The sequence below is a fragment of the Eurytemora carolleeae genome, unplaced genomic scaffold (genome assembly GCF_000591075.1).
Source record: "Eurytemora carolleeae unplaced genomic scaffold, Eaff_2.0 scaffold857, whole genome shotgun sequence".
Classification (NCBI taxonomy): domain Eukaryota; kingdom Metazoa; phylum Arthropoda; class Copepoda; order Calanoida; family Temoridae; genus Eurytemora; species Eurytemora carolleeae.
The window spans coordinates 137,255-143,254 of NW_019397932.1; the positions used below are offsets into that span (position 1 = coordinate 137,255).

A 6,000-nucleotide genomic window follows, 5' to 3' on the forward strand; every position below is an offset into this window, starting at 1 on the left:
CAAATATCAGTTTAGAATATTTTCTGGATGAAAAAACTTATTATTAATACCTTAATGTCTGATATTTAACAAAGATTAATCCTCCATCTCCATAGTTCACCAATCACAAAAGAACATCACTAATGGCTCAATTAATGAAAACGTGACGCGGCGCTCTGTGAAAAATGCGCTAGGAATGTCTGTTCACTTTACAGTGTACACTGGTGTTGAATGAACTGAACTGGCCCAAATCTGCCAACACCCATCCACCCAGTCAGCGCGTAGAGAGCTCAACGCAACAGCGACGGTGGCTGACGCAAAGCGTCGAGATGCAGGATAGATAGATAGAAAGGGTGGAGTCGGTTCAGCCGATATTCACACAACTACATGTGTATATCATGTATAGCATTTACAAAAAGTAAGTCACATTCCCTTCCCTCCCCCTTCGCCATCTCAAATATATATATCTCAACTTCTAAATTGCTTTTTTTAAATCTTATAAAATCATATTTTTAGGACAAATAAAAACAGGGAACATATTTCCCCCGGAAGACATGGACTGACCTTTTAGTATTTAAATTAAGGAACTTATCATTGTTCCATTTCACCAATTTATGAAGCTTAGTCAAATAATAATTCTCTACAGTATTAAACAAAATATGATTTTTTAATGAAAAAAAACACCCAGAAAAATACGGATTTTTTTTAATTAGTCATCGACAAATTTTACATACTGGTAGGGACGACATTGTATTTAAACATTTATAGTTTTTTCAAACGTTTTATGGGTCAGGTTGACCTAAAGGTTTAAAATTTGAAAAAATCAATAAGAATTTTGCCAATTACTTCTTGAACACTTAAGGTAAGCGCACGTGTTTGATAGTTCTAAAATATATTTTAGGGCTTCCAAAAATACAGCTGAGTTATCGAGGTAATATCTAATTATTGGAGACTATTTGAACTGGTATGTCTCAAAAGATGTTTATAGTATATTTATTATTTAATGTATCTATCAGTTTGAAATGTGTACTTTGACTCATCATGATATAAACCAACAAGATAGTAATAATTGCCATTGCCAACTTTGCAGACAGGTTTACTTGAACGAACCCTTACAGTCCCTTTGAATCAAACTAAAAGATCAATTAAAATGATAAATCGATTTAAATCAATTAAAATCATTCTTTCCGTTCCAAAGAGTTCCGGTAAATGAGAACTCGATCCGAGAATGCGATTTAACTCAATCCAATCGAATAAGTTTCGTTTATTCAAAAGTTGTCTGCTCTGCAGTCAGGTAAGCTGTGATATATAAAGCTATCTCTAGAGTGATATTACATGAAATTGCTACTTGATTCTTTTTTATAGCGGTTGTTATCATGTTCAAATAGATTACAATCTACTATGTATATATTATACTGAGTAAAGTAATAGTTTTAAATTATGTTGTACAATGTACATTGTGTACACGTTTTACTGTTTAACCACTTTTAAAGCTTCTTATTCAAAACATATTTAAATTGTTTAATATTGTTTTTTATATTTAGAGTCTTAAACATTTTTTTAGATCTAGATATTTTTTATTCGTTTATACAGTTTGGTTAACATTGTGTTTTCAACAATAAATGTAAATTAGAGTTTAATTTGATGTGCAATTAAGTTTTAAACGAGTTTTTTTTTCTTGAAATTAAAAAAAACTTTTTAAAAAAGTACGAATTCAGATTAAATAAACAGTAAAATATTCTAAAAACTAAAATATAAAATGTTAGCTAAATAAATAAATGCATAAATAAATAAAAAAGATAATTAGATAAATAGATAAATATATGACCCTAAACTAAGCTTCCTGTGCCTACAGTAATAATATAACTGAATAAATTGTGGGTTTTAGAGAAAAATGATATTGATAATTAGACAATCGAAAAATAGATAGATAGAAAGAGAAATAAGTAAATAAACTAAATAGATATGAATAAATAAAAAAAATGTATTTTTGAAATAGAGAAACAAATTAATAGATAAAAAGACAAATATATAAATATATACATAGATAAATATGTTATTAGACTTATAAATGGAAATAGAAATAAATAGTTTTAAAGTTATTTGATTAAAGAGATGACTAAATAAATAGATAAATAGATTTTCTTCTTGTGGGGGATTTTTAACCCCGGTCTTCGGAGGCATTTTATAATCAATACTTTGATCGGCAATATTTAATTCTTGAAACGAGATGACGGCCATATTGAAACATGAAAATAGCGGCGGCCATATTTAATTATGAGCATGCATAAATTAATACCTAATAGTTTTGAAGTGTATAGCTAAGCTTTTAATCGGCTCTTTTGTTTGAGTAAGAATCAATTTGAATTTGTTTAAAATTGATGAAAAAGTTTGAGATCAATCTATTTTTTACTTCTCATAAAAATTTTCAGAAAAAATGTAGAGGCGTTTATCCCTGTAATCTTCAGTGAGTGTTCTAAATGCAAATTTATGACTATAGTTCAAATTCTTAGAAGGGCCCCTTATCTAGATTATTTTAACTTATTAGGACCATTCATCCAACCATTTTTAAATTAGTAAGAGTAGGCCTATACATCCAACCTTTCATTTCATAGTTGAATTATTCATCCACTTTTTCATTCTGTAGTAGCACTATTCCTTTCATAACTTAGAAGTAGGACTTTTTATCTATGTATTTCAAATATCATTGTGTAATTAGGAGGGGGATGGGAGGGGGGTGGGAGCCAGTAATATAGATTAAATAGATATTAATTTTTGCCAATGCTGTGGCCCAAAAAGCGCGCTTTAAACCTTTAGCATATAGATTGTGTTGTAAAAAGGGGCATTACAATTAGGATTAGTACAATTTTCTTGAATAATTCATAAACCCACATTTTTTGAAAATGCGTTGATAAAAAAAGAAATGTATGTATGGGTGGATGTATGTATGTTTCAGTTATTGCGTAATAATGTACGAAGGCAAAATTATTAAAAATAAAAGTAGACGCCCCCTCTTCTCTGGAAATATACTCACACAAAAAAAACTTGTTTAAAAATTATTAATTTTAATTATCTTTTTTAAATGGATATTACCTCCCCCCCCTTCCTTTATCTTGCCACCTTTAAGTTGAGATTTTATAATGTAAAATGAGTTGATTACTGTGCATCAGCATTTCTGGTAACAGTTAACTATAATTACAAGTTGAGCTTACAGATACCTTAGGAATGATACACAGAACCCATTATTTTGCTTGGTATTAGCTTGGGGATCTAAGATTGAAATATCAAAGGTTATCAGGTTACAAAGATAAAAAGATTAGAATATTTAAGTTTGTGGCAAAGACTCAATTCCTTTTCGAAATTATGAATAATAAAAGGTCGGGATATAAGAATCTGTGAGAAATCCATAAAAATCTGATTAATATTTGGGACAAATGCTTCTTCTTTAAATTTCAATTATCTTGGTCTTCATCATGGATTCCGAAAATTCGGAATGTTGTAATATAATTATAATAATTGTATAATATTATTCCAGGAATGCACGTTATGACACTAATAAAGGGGGGAAAAACAGTTCGTCATGCTCGATGACGTCTCCTTCAAAACATTTCAACCTCATTTTTAGATAACACACGTTAAACATAGGGTGCTACAGTTAGCTGTACCTTATTGTAGGGATGGGCTTCGTTTTGGACTTTAAAAATTAACGAAATTTAATTTTTAGATAAACAAACTGTTAAAACTCACTAAGAGTTAGTTTAAAATAGTCATTTTAAAAATTATCGTTTCGTTTCTGATTTTACAAAACGATTTCTTTAATTCTCATCTGTTAACGATCGTTTAGAAACGATTTTAGTTTCCATTTATTTTAATTTGTAAAGGAATCGAACAAAGTCCTTTTGTTTTGAAAAAGTGAAAATTGACCAATCCCTATTATCTGAGTACAGTACAGTAATACATTATTAGGCTAAATGAAAACGGTTTGAACAATACATATTACATAGTTTGAAACATGCAGCATATTTTATAGTTTGGGTTCGTCTTAAAGAGGGTTTATTTGAAGCAATTTCAGTTTTATGTTTTTCAACTACAGTCAAAGAAATTAAGATAAAGAAAATTTCATTGCACTCTGCACTCAATCACACTTGGTTATTTGAAGAATAAAAAACAGATTCGAAGCCCATTTTTAAGTTCTAAACATTATTGAGTTAAAGCATGACATCAAATATCCATATAAACAGTGATTACCAGAAAACTGTAGAATAGAAAGACGACATTAAATCAATACTAAAGTGCATTTGATGCTTTTACAAAGCAACTTGCTCCCGATCCTATCTTAACTTTTTGTTTTTACAGAGGGATTAAAATCAGTATTTCTAATATATTTTTTACTGAAGCGCTATAAATATCATCAAAAATATGATCAAATTTATTTTTTATTTTTATAGATTGGTTCAGCCGTTTCAGAGATGATTGTCAATAGACGGACAGATACAGTATTAGGAAACAAACAGAGTTACCTTAAATAACAGTTTCTTTAACTGCATGGTAAAATGGGTATTTGATGTTTTACAATACAATTCTATGTTGTAATGGATCTTTTATAGATTCTTAAATTCATTTCTTCACACTCCACTCCTTCTTCTCTTTGCTCATCCTCTCTTGTCTGTTTTTTAGAAACTTAAATTAAAATATTTGGAAAAAATTCTTTAAAAAATTCAATAATTGCAATCACTTTTAATAGGTCAAATTTTCACACTGAATAAGTCGCGATAAAAATGTATATTCTATTCATTTGTCAGAAAGTTAAAGGGACTCTCCATACAAAAATGATAATGCCCGATTTACAACGAAACCCTTAAAAAAGCTTTGTCTGATCTACATTATTTATTTTTGTTGTTAAACTTTTTTTTGGATGCTCTAGAAAAGTGACTTGTTTTTTTTTCTTGCATATTGGAAGCAATGTAGAAATGATCAGAATCAAACACTTTTCAAGTCACTAAATCGACGTTATCTTCCACATTTTTGATCAGGCTACAGTTTCAAGGGTTATGCTGTTGTAAATCTGAGATTGCCATCTTGGCATGGAGGGTCACTTGGTTGAAATTACGTTGCAAGTTCCTTCAATTCAAAATTGTCGTTATTGGTTCTGAGCAAAGCTTAACAGTTTTCAAAGTTAGAAACTGTCGACAACATTTCAAGTGTCGACTGTCGACAATATTTAAAGTGTCGACTGTTGACAATATTTTAAGTGTCGACTGTTGACAATATTTCAATTATCGACTGTTTTTCGACAACATTTCAAGTGTCGACTGTCGACAATATTTCAAGTGTCGACTGTCGACATCATTTCAAGTGCCGACTGTCGACCATATTTCAAGTGTCGACTGTCGACAACATTTCAAGTGTCGACTGTTGACAATATTTCAAGTGTCGACTGTTGACAATATTTCAAGTGTCGACTGTCGACATCATTTCAAGTATCGACTGTTTTTCGACATCATTCTAAGTGTCGACTGTCGACAATATTTCAAGTGTCGACTGTTGACCATATTTCAAGTGTCGACTGTCGACCATATTTCAAGTGTCGACTGTTGACAATATTTCAAGTGTCGACTGTCGACAATATTTCAAGTAACTTCAGTTTAAAGCGTAAAATATTACGTGCCTGACTCCCAACTGAAGTATTAATATATTGTTGTTTCTCTGCCGTAAATAAAATAATTCCTTCTGTATGAACCCTAAAGTGGCTCCAATACCAAATTATCAAGTGTCCGATGGAGAATCAAGAATCATTAAATAGTTCTTGCTACGGATAAAGGATTTAATTTTTAAGTAATCTTTAAAAATATTTATCACATAAACCTTCCATTTTTTCTCCGATTAAAGTTTCATTCCGTTAGTGACCTAATTTTATGAAATTAAAATATCTTAGTGAATCCGAATAGTGAACTAGGGTTGGGAACGGGGGGGGGCGTTCAGAAGCCAAGGTGCACTTTGCGGAGGGGTGATGGGGAGGGG

The 6,000-nt window shown here is 30.7% G+C and overlaps 1 protein-coding gene across 1 annotated transcript in view; it reads right to left on the reverse strand.

The window, feature by feature from the left end:
* Window positions 1–229, reverse strand: part of LOC111716358 (uncharacterized) — a 36,387-nt gene extending 36,158 nt beyond the window's left edge. The window contains exon 1 of the mRNA XM_023491795.1: window positions 51–229. The gene's annotated coding sequence lies outside the window, so the exon portion shown is untranslated. The remainder of the gene's footprint in view (window positions 1–50) is intronic.
* Between the last annotated feature and the right edge of the window lie 5,771 nt (window positions 230–6,000).